The sequence below is a fragment of the Falco naumanni genome, chromosome 1 (genome assembly GCF_017639655.2).
Source record: "Falco naumanni isolate bFalNau1 chromosome 1, bFalNau1.pat, whole genome shotgun sequence".
Classification (NCBI taxonomy): domain Eukaryota; kingdom Metazoa; phylum Chordata; class Aves; order Falconiformes; family Falconidae; genus Falco; species Falco naumanni.
In genome coordinates this window covers 64,551,377-64,567,839 of record NC_054054.1, presented here as the reverse complement: position 1 = coordinate 64,567,839, position 16,463 = coordinate 64,551,377, and the positions used below count along the sequence as shown (strand labels likewise).

The 16,463-nt window shown below is 42.8% G+C and overlaps 1 protein-coding gene across 14 annotated transcripts in view; it reads right to left on the bottom strand.

Moving 5' to 3' along the window:
* The window catches only part of ADGRL3 (adhesion G protein-coupled receptor L3), a 527,115-nt gene that overhangs the window by 110,060 nt on the left and 400,592 nt on the right, over positions 1–16,463 (bottom strand). The window lies entirely within an intron of this gene.

Below are 16,463 nucleotides of genomic sequence, written 5' to 3'. Positions count from 1 at the left end.
CACACCACAAATCCATCCCCAAAACAGCATTCATCCTCTCAGAGAGGGATGAATGCAAGGCTGTTCATTTTCTCTCAGGTTCATGCCTCGCTACTTCAGCCCAATAGCAGCACTTGGCTCCTGGAGCTGCAAGGCATCTGGCAGATGCAAAGGTGCCCGTCACCCCAGCCGAATCCTTGAGAGTTTAATGCTCAACAGGCTATTTCATTTAAAACCTGCAATGAGTGGTTAAGCGGAAAGAGGTGAGGAAATGCTTTAGAAATGCATTAACCCATCCTACATTCTGCAATAGATGCACCAAGTACAGCATGCGGTGAATACTGAGGGATGGCCACCCCATAATTACTTTATTTTGCCTCCTATTTAGATCAAGGTGTTGCACAGACTGGAGCTTCACGTGGATTTCTTTAAGGCTTGACCTGAAATCTCAGGTGGGACAACTGAGGCAGGCTGCCTCCAGTTGCTCCTCCATCCCCCCCATTGTGCTGTGCCACGTACAGCTTGTGAAGAAGCCTGCTTCTCCCATCTCCCCTCACCAAAGATAAGCACCCTCCTTCTTGTCTCAGGATAACACCTTTACTCCAGTTAAGTAACAGATACTCATAATTTCCCCCTCAGTCCCTGCCTGGTGAAACACTGGGGCTGTCCAGGAAAGGCAGGTAAAGAGGCCATATGAAAAGGTTTGTCTTGATACCATTCTCTCTTTAATTCCCATGCCACAGCATCTCCCTACCATACCACCTCTTCCAGCATCCAGAAATCCTTCAGAGTCACAGTTGCTCCATGTCCAGCAACAAGAATTAGGAGTTTCTACATTAAAGACAGCCATGTGTGAACTCCAGCCTAGCAAGAAATTAAAATTAAATGTGGGAATCACCCGGTCACCCCCAGGAACAGCCTCTTAACCATCCAGCTGCGTGAGCAGACTCAGCCTGCAGGCTCCTGAGAGTGCAGGCTGTCCTCTCTTCTAGGTCCAGTGAAACAGACCACGGTCACTATTCTTGCAGTATTAGTTATTAATGAATGTATAACGATATTGCTGTCACTGGAGTTCATTCAAATCAACCTCTTTCAAGCATAGAGATGCCTGCTTTTAGCGTAAGATAGTTTTTCCATTCTGAAAGGGGGTTTTGTTGTTGTTATTCAAGTAATTTAAGCCCATGATGCTGTGAGAAATTCTCCTGCCCCAGAGTAATCAATAACATGGCCATTGAAGCACACGCTTGCTCTGATTTCAGGTAGTTTTACTCCAAACCTGAGACACCCTCTCCTCAAACTTTGAAACTCAGCATCATCGTAAAAAAACAGTATTCTTCAAGAAAACGTTCAGTTAAAAAATCCTTGCTCTACTGTCCCTCAGAAAACGGGATTATCTTCTCCCCCAGCTTCCAAAAAGGTGAGCAATAGAGCAACAGGCAGTAAACCATCAGAGCCAGGATGCTGCTCTGAAATCGGGTCTCCCAAGCTCATTGATCAGATGTTCCAGCCTTCTCATGTACCCTCCCTTCCACTATGAGCCCTGACTTTGAATGAACTCCAAAAAATACAATGTGAAATCCTGCAGACATAGACATATTCCTCCTAGTTTCTGCACAAAGCTGTGCTAGATCACCAAGCAATAATTTCCACCTGACGTTACAGGGAAGATTAAAATCTGTAGAGAACTTCAGCACATATTATCTGCTTTTACTGTAGCAGGTCTTGCCATGAGTATTTTATTTCTTCATAATAACGATTAGCCCACTAGTTAACAACCTGCAGAAATTTTCCCATTTACCCATGCAATAGCAAGTTATTTTCCATTTGCAAAATTACCTACACTGTGCACTACAGGCACTGAGGTAGCAAGTAGATATAGCAGTTCCAGTTCAAAAGCCAAAACTAGCAACACCACCTAAAATCATTATTATAGTCATTTGTGAGCATATAGAAATATATACTGACCACCCAGGAGCTCCCCTTGATCCACACGCAGGGGTGCTGCGTTTCTGCGCATAGTTTTCATTGACAACCACTGAATATCTCCTGGCGTGTTGTTTTTGGAATAGCTCTGGCAAGTTTACTGTAGCAGCTAGGCACAAGGGTTTCAATGTCATTTTCCTTTAGCCACAAAAAAATTAGTTGTTTTATCTGTCATAAAGCCCTTGGCACTAGTGTAGAAATCTCTGAGGGCTTGTTCTTCCAACTTTTTTTCTTGTTCAGCTGGGCTTTCTTGCTGCTTTTAAAAATAAACACCTCCGCCATTTACATAGGACAAATTATAAGAAGACATAAAACAGCTGCCTCGAAGTGGCCTAATGGAGTAAGATTGATGGGATACCACTGAACTCAGTTCAAAGGTCTGATTTATTCAACGAGTCAATTTGGTAATGAGTTCCAGCGAACACAATCTCCATGCTAACACCACCTAGTTTCACCAGCCCCAGGCAGCACCATTTGCTGATTTTGCTCACACAACAGTGTTCTTTAAAACAAAGTTAATTGGTAAGAAGGGAAAGAACAAGAGATCAGGATCATTTACATATAAATGATTCTCAAATCCAAGCAAAACCACAAAGAGACTGCAACCTGTGCAAAATTACCTAAATCCTACAGCACAGAACAGAGATCAAACCTCCAGATTAACTCAGGCTGCCAATAAACTGTGAATTTTTAACTTGGGGAAAAGCATCACTTTAACAGAAGGATTCTTCAGATAATACTTCATAATAAAATCTTTGCTCATCGACAAGCACTAACCTTTAAAAATCATCAACACTTTTATAACTAGAAATGTATAAACTTGATTATTTTACTTTTACTACTTGTTTTTACCATGCATTGCCATTCAAGAGTTTAAAGACAGCTTTAGGGTAAGACTCAGTTTTAACTCCTAGGCTTCAAATCCAAGAATTTGCAGACTTTGATTCCATGAAGCAAGGCACTGGGATAGGCATCTTCACAGTGCTCCCAAGAAAGCAAACTGTGGCTGTGGAAACATCTCTTCCCCTGAAACACTCCAAAGTGATACTTCACTTTTTTCTTTCCTGCTCTATCTAGAGAGCTGGCACTAATAGCAGAAGACTAAGTTTTGCCATTATTCAGACTAGATTTGCAGCTATATGAAAAAAAAACCCCAAAGCACTTCCAGCGTGCACAGGGGAGTAACTGCAACTCCCAAAGGAGTCTCCCTACTCCCAGCACGCTGACTTGCAAGAAAAACAAGTTTTTTAGTTCTTTCCCTTCTTTCTTTTATTTTCCATCCTTTTCACAGAGATCAGGCCTCTGGAGGAGGAATTTTGCCTGGTGGGAGGGAAATCATGGGAGGCATTTACTCACAAGGAAAATTCTTAAATAAATAAGGCTCTGTCTTTTTCCACACGCGTGCACACACACGTTTCCTTCTTTTCCCCTTCCCTGGACTAACGTTGCAAGTGCACAACTGGCTTAAGACCAGCATTTTGTATCTGCCACCAGGAAAATCCAGCAGAAGTCATCTTACCTTCTTCTCTGCTCACCTCTTTCTGGTGCTCCCAGTCACGGGACTCTGCTTTTCCAGATGACTCTAACTAGTTTCTTCCTATCACAGAAGCAGCTTTGATTGCAAGCAAGGCCATTTGTGATCACTACTAAGCTACCTTTTCTCTCATTTTTTCTTTCTTTTGACACCTAAGTATCCAGTCTATGACCCAGCGTACTCAGTAACTGAAAATACTTTTTAAGACATGTCATGTGTTTTCCTGTCCCACAAATGAAGATAACTGTGTCCCCCTTGAGCAAAAACTGCAGACAAGATTTCCTGGGTGAGGTTTACTGGCTTTTGCTAGGTAACACATGACAGGAGACATCTGTCAAGCTCTCCCCTGGGGATTGCAGTCCAAAGGTTTAGCCTGACGGCTATGTGCTATGAGCCAGTGTTCACTCATGTAATTGGAACGAGAGGCTGCATTCCAAATTTTATGCGTAAGGTCCAAGCAGACCATGATGACTTCCACTCTCCGGTGAGTTTTGCATCCCTGAGCCTGACACTCAAGCAGACATTCCAGGATGCTGGCAGCCAAGATCCCATGCCTGCTCCCTGCGCTGCAGCTAGTGCAATGCTTGAGCAAGAGAGGTACAAGTAATCCAAGGGGTTCAACATCTCTGGGGGGATACAGCAATCTGAGTGCCCTCCTGAGCACATCTGCGCTGTGCTCACAATTATTTATGCATGTCACTGTCGCACTAAGACAAACAGAATATTACTGGCTCCTGAAAGGTCGTGAGAAACAAAAACCTGAAGGGTCCCTGCTGCCCTCCCTCCCTCTCTGTTAGTTTTAGTCTTTTCATATTTGGCAACCACATCCTTTGCTTGCAGCATCCCCTTTTATAATTTCTTCTACTGAAAGATGGTGCAAGTTGTATTTACATAGTAAATAAGAAAATTTAGGCACATCTGAAAGAAGCAGCACAAAAAAGCTAAAACCAAATACTGTTGAAGGATTATATCACAGCTGTTTTTCTCTTCCCTCATGCATCTCACGGGAAATGCATCTCATGGGAATTGGTTTTAAAAAGGCATTTTCAAAGGCATTTCAGAACATTTTATGAAACTCCCTGGAAAAAAAAATTATTTGAAAATAATATATTCCCATTTTCTTTTGCCTTTTTTGGGGTGTCTTCTCACTGAACTCCATGTAAGGTGATAGAAAAGGAGGACTGAAGCCAAGGAACACCTAGGCTGAGCCTTGCACTGTTGGTACCTTCCCTAAGAGCTGTGTAAGCAGGTACCCATCAATCCAGCCATTAACACACCGGTGGACTGCAACATTATATCAAGGCCATGCTACAAAAGACATCACCCTGCAAAACCATCTCAGGTTGGATGTCTACTGGAAGACCAAAAACCAGATGCCAGTGCCACCCAGAAGCTGTGGGCTGAAAAATCAGCCAGGTGAGATTAGCCCTTAAATTATGTACAGCTCTTTCCATGTATTTGAGAGAAATTATGATTTATTATTACTGCAAGTGAAGGCCAAGCAGGTCTCACATCAAACATTTGAACAGCTCTCCCTTGTGCTCACACATACCGTTGTTTGAGGAAGCTGAGTGAGAATCCTGCATGAACCTAAGAGTACACACACTGCTTTTGGAGAGGCTGGAGTTGTGTTTTTTGTTGTTGCACCTTTACTGACTGAGACTGACAAAAGGCTTGTAAAAACCATCGGTCAGAAGGAAAGATAAGATATACACAACTGCATGTAGTCCTGCACCCTGAAAAAGTCAGGTGAAGTATGATACATAGACACATATACCTCTTCTTTTTCCTCCCTCGCACCTAATGTCTGAAATAGAAGAGGAGGAGAATGCTGGATCTGAGAGAAGAAAGGTCCATTCCCTTGTGGACTGCTGCCGAATGGAAACCCCCCTTCTGGATCTTTTTTTTCTACCTCTTCCACTAGCAGATCAGTTTTTGTGCCCAAGACTACACTGTCTATATGTGACTTTTCTGCTGGGCCTGGGCAGGTGTTGCGATGGATAAGGGCCAGATGTTCCCTGTACTAGAAGGAAACCTACAGCTGTGGTTCAAGACATGGTGCAAACATGGCCATTTCAGTGCACTTCCAGCTGGCCTCACTTAATATGCTGGGTTTTTTCCTCTGAATCTCAGTTCGAGCATTTAACATTAAACAAAAAAGAATGTGAACTGAAGTATGCAAAATCATCGCAACAGGTTCAAGTATAGTCAATCTGACCCAGCTCCTTCTTTCTCACTGCACCACAACTCTCAGCAAGACAATTAATACATTCAAAGCAGTCATCATGTGGGACCAATTTCCAACAGGCAAAAAATATGTCTACTAAAGCCCTTTTGAATCAAAACTTTACATTTCTGACAATGATCAACTGTTCATTACACGTGCCAGATTGCTACGGAAAGGTCACTCTGTCAAAAACAGTCTAGCTATTATTGCAAACTTCCAGGGTTTGCCTGAAAAAATAAGAACACAAACAGCAGTCTAACTGGTTTTTTTTTTTTTTTTGTGAAATACTAAATTCTATGCTTTTGTGAGACTTTTGTGTGTATGTATGGGAGTGTTTAATACTTTATCTAGTTCTCAACAGCTCTTAAGAGTCAGGTCCCCAATTTAGTTGCCATTTGAATAAAAGAAACTACTTTTTTGTTGTCTTCTTTTCCTCTCTGATCCATTCTTCTCCAGAAATTTACCAGAACCTGCTTAAAATGTGTAACTTCAGAGAGATCAGTGTTTTAACTGTCATTGGCATAGGTTACAGAACATTGGCATATCTAGCAATACCAGGAAATTAAGTGGTACAGCACATGAGCATCAGCTATCGCCCCTAATATGGTCCTTTTCTATGAAAAGGTGGTTCCTAAAATCTTAGCTCTGTTTTCCTACCCAGGACCTCTGCCAAATCCACCTTCATGAACCTCTCATACTCTTTGGTGCCCATCCAATGAAGGCATTAATGCCCTAGTGCTCCTTCCAGACTTGGCAACTGATTCTGAATGGTCAGGCAGAAATTTAACTGGACCATCGTGTGCAAGACATAAAAATTGAGCAACTTCTTCAACACCATGTTGTAATGCTTTTAGAAATGCAGATGAACTATGTCCACAGAAGGCCTGGTAAACAGGAAAAGATTACAGAAGAGCTGATCTAATAGACAGTAGATCAGGGTTTATTACTCATGGACTATTCTAATAGGTTTGAGAGTTCAGTTCAAGAGCTATTTTTAGGCAATCTAGCTTCAAATCACTCCAGTTCTCAAAAATACTGTCAGATGTGGTTGCAGTTACTTTGAATTTCTGGGTTTGAACATATAAAATCTGACTACCATTTTTTTCAATCCACATGTTACTTCACAAGGGGAGGGGGCAGGGAGAAAAGCTTACAACCTCTTCTTCAAGGCACACCAGCTGCATATTATTACTGAATGTATAGAGTGAACTTCTAACCTCCTAAACAATCTCTGTCCCCTGGCGTGATTCACATCCATCAGAGCCAGTGGTGCAGATCTTATGCAGTCTTCCAATCTGAATCCTTCAAACTCTATTAAAAAGAAGCCCTGTAGGAATTCCTCAGTATCCCATTGTTACAGAAATCACTTTTGATTTCAGTAACAGGTGCTGTCAGTTTTCCATTCAGACCATGTTAGAGTGCAGACACGTGAGTGCTATGCTTACAGCTTCAAGAGATTTACTGGAGGCTGAGATTGCCAAGTTTGTATTTTCTTTTTTTAACCTTTTAATTAAACCATATGTATGTTTTACCCATGCAAGCTGAAATATACCTTTTAGTTTCTATGCAGAAGAAGCACATGCATAGCCACTAAGAGAAAAAAAAAATTCCCATCAGATTGGCAGTGGATGTAGTATTCCTGCCTTCTGCATCTTTAATTGAACAACTTGCATGCGCTCTGCAGAGGCAGTGCCAGATGGAGCCGGTCCTTCTCCAGCAGTTCTCCACCTCTGCACTTGTGATGAATGGAAGTAAGTGCAGGGGTCATAAAATGACTATTCACGCCCTAGCATTTTCTGATCTATCCAATCAACACGAGTCCTTCTGAGGGCCAAAGGCAGGGAGCTTATACCACTATCTGAATATTTCTTCAGTTGCAAGCTACAAACACAACTTTAATAGGAGAAAACTATCATCTTCAAATCGTCTCTGTTCATCTGCACGTGTAGTATTTCCAATCTAGTTGTTAGCAAGATGGCCAATTGCATTTGGATAAATGCTTTGGGCTTTTTTAAACATATCATAATCTGCCTGTGAAATGGCCAGATAGTTGCTTTCTAATTTGTGAAACGGTTCAAATGCTGTAAATAAAAGAGAAATTAAGACAGCTTTCAAAAGGACTGATTAGACTTTTCAATTCTCAGTGATTCAGTGCTTCCAAGCTACACTCCTGTGATCTCTGTATTAATATTTCAAACTTGATTGCACTATGCTGTTATCTTGAGGAAGAGGGCATAGTACAACTGAAACCAAGGAGACCCACTGGAACTACAAGAAATCATCTCCCTGGCCCCACAGCACATGCATGTGTAAGAGGCGTGGGGGGAGAGGTGGGTGGAAAGCCGCCAGGCTCCGCTTCCTCCTGTCTGGTTTGGTAGATTAAAATCACAAAGGCTGCTTTTTGCATTTACTGTGCACTTCCCCTTACACCACATGCACCGTCCCTCAATCCCAGCTGCTCTGAGGCTTGGGATTTGAGGTCCCTCCCGGTTTTGTGAACCATTGCTGAGCTTCCAAATCAGCCCCAATGTCCAGTGCAAACACACTCTGTGGGTGGGCTGGTCAGCTGAAGTCAAGGAGAGGAAAGGGAATAAACTACATAATATCAAAGGTGGAGTTAGGGTTGCTTATATCCTTCTTTCTCTAACCCATGTTAGGATTGACTTCATTAGCATGCAGGTCATGCTGCATTCCCAGACATGAATCAGAGACCTGAAAGCAGGGCCTGCTGTCTGTACAGTAGATGTTATATCTATACTGTACTTTTAGCATCACCTACAGCAACAGGAATGATAAACCTGCCAGTAAAAGCTCGCCTTTTGTCTTTCACCAAACCCATCTATTTTCTCCCTTTGCTACAACCCCTGATTATTTCAGCCCTGATTCAAACCCACAAACCTTTCTCCAAAGCCACCAAAGTGATTTCTCGCTACAGGGCACTTACTCCACTCAGCAGTCTCTGACTGCTTTGGCTTCTATGTTAATTTTTTATTCTATTTATTCTTGCTACTACGAGAAAACCAGCCTGAACTATGGAAAGAGCTGACCACTGAAACCAGCAGAAACAAGGAAATGCTGCGAAAGGCTGCTTTTCCTCATTCTTTGAGCATGCTCTGGCGCACCTCAATGTGGATGTGCTGTCAAGCCCCCTCCTGTAAATCAGAAGGCAGGCACGGCCTCAGCCTCTCAGCCACATCTCATTTTGGAGCTCAGATTAGCTCAGCCTTCTCCCCAAACTTGTCAGTGGTTTGGTTTTGCCTCTGGAAAGAAAGATAGAAGGGAGGGATGGAATAAGCCTGTGCTAAACAGAAAAATAATCTTTCACATAAGCCAATCCTAACAAGCTGACAAAACTCCATTGTAAGAATATCAACATTCAGCTACTTTCAGAAATAAAGTAGTTTCCCTGACAAACCATAAAATGATGTTTAGCTCCCTTCCAAAACTCTTTATTACTTATGTAGAAATGTCAGTATTTTGTAAAGCTCATTTCTAATAGCTGTATTCATGTTGGCTCAGGGATCTGCCTAAACAATGCGTAACTACAGGACTGGCATCTAAATTTGTTTTATGGATATCTGATGTTCTGTGGAGGGCTTTAACAATGAGAACACCATTAATATTATGAAAAACACATTTGCTTCTGAGAGAAGATTTATAACAAATAAACTGTGTAATATACAGGGTATTTTAAGGTGAAATGAACTTTCAAGGGTCTCCCATTTTCATACCAGACTTCAGTACTTACAGCACAGGCAACTTGGTACACTATCAAGTCCATGCTGATGTCCTAACAAGCCTGGCATTCAAGCATCCCTCACTTGTGTCCCAGAGGCTATTTTTTTGTTGAGGGAGGACAAATATGGGCTGCTGATAGTGATGTTGAATATGTATTCATACGCCTCAGTATCCTAAGAAGTTGGCAAAGATCTCCAGCCTGAAGGCACCAGGGCTGGAGGTATTGCCATGGCTAGTCATCTCAGCTGAAGAGTCACAGCCGAAAGCTGAGAGGTAGGAAGGAACAGCATCCAAAAATTAGAAAAAGAGGTTTAACCTGTTTGGCTTTGCACTATTAAAAGCTATCAGCTCTCGTGCAGTCAGCTTTGTCTGAGACATAGTTTAACACTCTTACCCGAGGGGTTGATAACAAGTTGACAATACAGAAGCTCAAGGTGGAAAACCCTTCAACACTGATTTCTAGCTTTACATCTGCCAGCTTTCAGATTATTCTTGTTAATGGCTAGTTCAGAGCAGCACATTGCAATGTAAGCCATTTTTTTCTTGTGAAGTGGAAGAATATACCCACTGACTTTGTAGGAATTTGAACTGGGCACACAGAAAAGACAGACATAAAAAAAGCCCTACAAGTGAATAGTAGTGATGAAAAGCAATACATTTTAGGTCAAAACTCTATGCCTGTCTCCCCAGGTTTGGCATGTGGTTTTGCATGCAGTCAGGTGTTAAAGTTTACATGCCCAGGGGAATTACTGGTCCAAACCAAGGGTACCAAATGCACAAAGGAACATCCAGATACTGATGTGCCAGAACAGCAGTTTTCCGTACAGTAGAATTTTCCTGGAAGCCTAAACTGTACCTGAGTCACTTAGACTACCAACAAAGGCATTGTGGATCCCCACAAGCATCAGCAGAATCTGTGGAAGCCGGTAACTGGTAAAAGAAAGCAGATACGACGACAGAAATGAAAAAAGTAAAATGTATCCTTCAGAGATTTTTAAACTGTATAATCTCCTTGCCTTTGTATAATATATACACCCATAAACTTATGTACCTGATGCCACTGCAAAGCATAAAAGTGATACTTCGAACAAAAGAATCACATCTCTTGTAGGGGGAAAAAAAAAGATACATATATTCAACACATGGAAAAAGAGTAGAAAAGACGAGAGAAAGTCTGACCTGGTCCAATGTGTGTACCTTAGAAAAGATACCTGCTGTCTAGCTAAAAGTGAGCGTATCTTCATGTGACTGCAAGATTCAAAAGCATAACAGAAAACCAAGAGAAAAAAGTAGTCAAGCAATTTGTATCTGATACTGAAATACAGCAGAGACCCATATATACTTACAGATATTACTTTAAGTATAGGATAAAACTACTGCCACAATATAGGGCTAAAGTGCTGCTATATGCTTCCAGCACACCGCCTAAACCTTATTTTACAGCTCTCACAGGTAACATAAAAGAAATGCACCAGTCTACAGTGATTATTAATTCTTCCCCTCTTCAGTGTCAGATATGTTGAAATGTTTTTGTTTTGTGAATATTTCACAGCGGACCATTTAGTACATGTGTTGAGACCTGCAATGTTATTAGCCTTGAGCCTTTCACATTCCATGCATGCATCAAGAAGTTTCATCAATTTGCAGGGAAGAAGTATATTAGTTTTTTCTAGTCATTGCGGTGCTTTACAGGTACTAAAAACCTCAAAATCCCTAATATTTTACATTATCCAGCCAGAAATCTCATTTTATAATAATGCCAACCCAAAATCTAGCTCACTTATGTCATCAAGAGCAACTCTTCTTCCATCATCTTAAATGTAAATGAGAAAAAGCATGCAGCTGAAGCAGACAGAGTAATTTATAATGAGAGGAAATCTCAGGCCAGGAATAGTAAAAAAACCAGACCATAACACTGAACTCCTCTGGAATTGAAGGAAATAACAGACTTTCTAGTGTGGTGGTCAGGGTTGAGATGGAAAGGGAAGAAGAATTACAGAATGGTTTGGGTTGGAAGGGACCTTGAAGCCCATCTAGTTCCAACCCCCCTGCCATGGGCAGGACATTATCCACTACACCAGGCTGCTCAAAGCCCCATCCAACCCGGCCTTGAACACATCCAGGAATCGCGCATCCATAACTTCTCTGGGCAACCTTTTCCAGTGTCTTGCCACCCTCATCGTAAAGAATTTTTACCTAATATAAAATCCAAATCTACCTTCTTTCAGTGTAAAGCCATTATATGCCTTGTCCTATCTCTTCATGCCCGTGTAAAAAGACCCTCTCCAGCTTTCTTGTAGGCTCCTTTCAGGTTGCCTATAATAGACCCTCATGGTCAGTACAAAGCAATTCAAGAAACGTTTAAATTTTCAAATAAATATTATTTTCTTTTAAGAGGCTAGATCCTGACTGACCATTGATCAGAGACACAGAGTTCACTGGCATCCCAACCTGAAGCTGCTCAGCAGAATAGAAATCACAAGTGTAAGCACTGCAGTGACAAGTAGCTTGCCTGCTCTGTTCAGCTGCCACGGAGATTGTTCCAAGGCAGAGGAAAATGTGACTTTGCTTGAAGAGAGAGAAAAAGAGAGAGATTCGATTTAGGAATCTGAGTCAGCCAGTCTATGGACAGGAAAAGGTAGCATCAAAAGCTGTTCAATTTGTCCAAGACCTGAGGTGCTTTTTGGAGATGCCTCACAACACTGATGACAGCGGGAATCTAGAGAGTCCCGCAGTGCCATTGCCTTCACTGTATTGACATTTCCATGCCCAAGCCTTGGCTGGAAATCATGCCACCGAACAGCAGGCAACTTCTGACTTTGTCTCCTGAAAAATGCAGTGTCTCTTACAGCAGATCTCTGGGACCCAAAAGAAACTGCAAGCATCTCAAATATTTGCTCAGCTTTCCTTGAGGCGTTTAGTTGGTGCTGGGAAAGGCTTAAGCCTTTCCATGGATAACCAGAAAATCCAAAACTACAGTAAGGATGCTGAGAACAGACTGGTGGGGAGAGGCAAGGAAAAAACTCCACCCTGACCAGACAAACTGGTGTCCTTACCTCTTTCTCCTCTTGCAAAGAACACCACTCATTACAGTCCACTCACACTCCTGGGAGGTGCCGAGACATGCCAAGGACTACAGTAAAACAAGAGGAGGATGGGGAAAGCTTTGATCCTCCTGTGTTATTGTATGAGAAAATTACTGGCTAATGCAAAAGAATGAGCCCTTCTCTCGATCCAGGTTATTCTCCAAGGAATCTCATTCTGCAAAGTCTGAAGCTCAGACAAGGTACTGGACTAAAGGGACCAGTCTTCCCATCTTCTGTGCCAAGCTCGGCATGTCCACAGTACACTTCTGAGTACAACATACAACTCCCTAATCCTCTTGGCAGCAGTCACTCGTACAAGGTCAGTCCCCTTGGCCTACAAGATGCCTTTCCAAATTAAGCCGTTATTTTCCCTTATTAAACTTCATATTTGAGCTAAAACAGTGACACTGATTCAGTTAAACCATTGCTGTCTGCAGCTCTTGTTCAGAGCAGAGCACGCTGAAATCTCAGAGACAGAAATGCCTGTCAAACAGACTCCAACAAGGCAATGGGTTGTTAACTAAGGGAGATGCAACTTTATTTCAGCAACATGCATAATTTCCGCTCCAGGGGCAGCAATGTAAATTATGTTTTATGGCTGAGATTTTGTCTTCAGCAACAGCAACGTGCATCCTGTACTGAAGCGACTCAAGAACACCTCAAGAGCAACCTACAAGACACTGATACCTATCGGGGCATGCTGACCCAACACTTACTCGCCACAGATTTCAGCCCATTAGGTGGCTGCTGTTTTGGGTGGAGATGGTGAATGTTTGTCCCCAAAAGGAGCTACTATTCACTGCCATTCACCACCGCTGAGGGAAAGGGGTGGACGCAAGGAGAAAAAACAGCTCTCAATGCAGTCAACTTTTAAACATGAGCAAGCACTCACTAGATAACAAATCTCACTAAGCAACTTAGGCTGAATATGGTCTTATAGAAAGGAAATTTCAAGTGTGTGCAAAGAAAACCAAATAAAACACATAAGGAAGGAAGTGAGTCTAAAAGCAGATACTAGATTTCTTTTCTCTCTGCACTCTGAGCAAATGTTGTTCAAGGATATTTGATAATCTCTTTGCCAGCTGGAAGCGTGCAAGGCTCCTAACAACATAACAGAAAATTATGTGTCCCTTTCTGTCAAGCTGAGGCAAGTCCATGCTGTGGTGTTTGCCTAAATGAAAATCAAAATTGTGGCAGAACTGACCCAGGCCAGGCTGAGAGCATGTCAAATGAGATGGGACAGAGCTAGGGAACAAAGGAAAGAGGATGCAAAGGGGTAAAATGAGAAAGAATCCAAGCAACGAGGACCAGCCTGGCTTAACAATTTCTTCCAATATTAAGTGGGCCTTTCTAGGTTGCTTTTTCCTTTATGATAGTATTTAAATATTAAAGCCCAGCCCAACTGGATGGAAACAATACAAGCTAAGCCAGTATCACTGAACATTTTTCCTTTAGAGACAATTTCTCTGCAGGGATCCTCCAAGTGGGAAATGCAGTGTTAGATTGCTGCCAACAGAAACATTGCGCCAGTGGGGCCAAGCTCTCAAAAGTGATATGAATCCTGCTGAAACTTCATCCTAACGTTCAGAAATCCCCCAGTGTCCCTCTTACCCAGATTTCTCTCCCTGCATGTTGAATAAAATCTCATTCATGTGGAATCTGCATTACAGCTCTCTGGGCACGATGCTGGCTCACCTCCACCAAAGGGGATCTTAAATCACTATTTTTAGCTCTTTTCCTCATCCCAGGTCAGTTCCAAAACTTACCCCTGCCTGTCTCACCTGTAATTGCCTACAAACCACTTCTATATCTGCCCCTTGAGTAATGAGCTGCTCCTTCCAGTTTTATTTGTCCATTTTTTCCCATTTGCTTTCCTTTCCCCAAAAAAAGCCTCTACCAGCAAACACATCCTGACCTAGAGCTTTCCTCAGCCTCATGCCTGCCTCTCAGCTCTCTGTTCCCTTAACTCCAAAACCAAGGATACTCCCAATGCCAACAATTTTGGATACCTGCTTGACTTGACATATGACCCTCTCCCCACTCCCCCACCAAGTCCAGAGGCCACTACAGTGTGGGGTGGTGCCTCCAGCTCTCATTTACAATTTATTCTAGGGATTACCTTGGGATGAAGGGCACTTTGGAGATGCAGGAAGTTACCACTTAGGGTTATCCTACAGGAGGGAGGAAAACTTAGACCTGAGAGGAATGGGAGATCCCCCTGCTAACCCTGCAGTGACCATGCCCAGAGAACATGACAATGATGGAGCAGACCCACAGCAGCTCCAGAGCTTCACTATGGCAGGAGTCCACCACCACTGCCGCTCGTCCACCAACTCATTCCCCAGTGCTACCATGGCCACAGGTCAGCCCTGCAAACTGGGGCAGCCCAACAAAGCCCCAGATCAGCTTTAGTGGTATTTTCGAGCCAGGTCTCATCCCCTGTCTGCCTGCATTCCCTGGGAACGCCGAGGCTTGGCTGCTCTGTTATAGCCACGGGAAAACATAACTGCCATTTTTAAAAAGGGCAATAAGGAAGACATAGGGACGTACAGGCCAGTCAGTCTCACCTCTAATAATCCAACTTGAAGCCAAGGGCATCCTCCATAGGCTGTAATACATTTCATTGAACAAAACTTTCCAATTGATTGTTGACAATATAAGAGCTGTGTCAACACAATTTCCCAAACCACCTGTTTCTCCGTGCTATCCTACTACACAGCACATGGGAGCACAATAAAGCTCTGTTAAACCTTCCTTGTTGCAGGACATCATCCATTTTCTCTGTGAAATATATATTCAGTCCACACAGTCCTTGGTGGCCAAGGTTAGGTGAGCTGCGGCAGACGTGCAGCCAGTATGTGGCAATAGCATGAATGATGATAGGCAATAATTCTGTGAACACGGCCCATCATTTGGGCAGTCAGCAGGAGACACAGATAAGGATCTGTCTTACTGCATTAATGCACAGAAGCTTTAGGTTGCAGAAAGAGTAGCTGGATATTTATTCCAGGTGTACGATGCTGGAGGTAGCACCAGGTTTTGGGGAAGACAATGCCATCGCACACCCGACATATCACAGCATCTTTCAAGAGCTCCCAGGTAAAGAAAGGTCCATTTTATTCCCAGGCTTGTAGGCCATGGATGGAAAGAGCTACAGAGAGCTAGAAAAATACTTCAGCCCTTGAAAAGGGCTGTCCTGAGAACATCAGCAAATCATGACAGAGATGTGCTAAGAGAGGGTAAGAGTCAAGTGCGTGTTCCTCAGGGAGCTCCTTCTCCATGCGTCAGTGGAGGAGCTCGTGAAACAGGCACAAGTTTAGGCTCTTCTGTTGTTTGAAATTAGTCCCTTCAAAATGTTATAGTCCTAACCAAGTAAAGTAAATTCTTTGGGCACTGAATATTTAGAAAACCATTGTCCCTGAGAGCTGACTGAGAGCAAAATGGCAGGGGGGAAAGCAAGAGTAATGGGCTGTGCCCGGAGGTACGGACTGAGTCCCGTGCCACCTGTGCCCTTATGAGTGGGTCAAACAGGACTTTGCAGACTTTCCTTTCCCTTGATTTTTGCACTTTGTGATTTCTCCCATGGGAAAAAAAAACCCCAACACAACCAAACGCAATAGATAAGACATTGAGGTCAAGGCTTTCATAGACATGATCCCAATGTTAGTCTCTGAACAACGGGCCTGACTTTCAAAAATACTAGGAAAGCAGTATCTCCCACTGTTAAAAAAGCACTGGCCTTTTGGGTATCAGGTTATTTAGGGGTCTCAGTCTTACTTTCCCTCTGAGTTTCATCTTCGCATAGCACAGGCTCAGTACTGGCTTGGGAATCCAATCTAATGAAGTTGCACATGTGAGGCCAGCTCTAAAAAAACCCTAAAAGAATAAGGCCCCCATTTCATTCAAGGTAATTGGG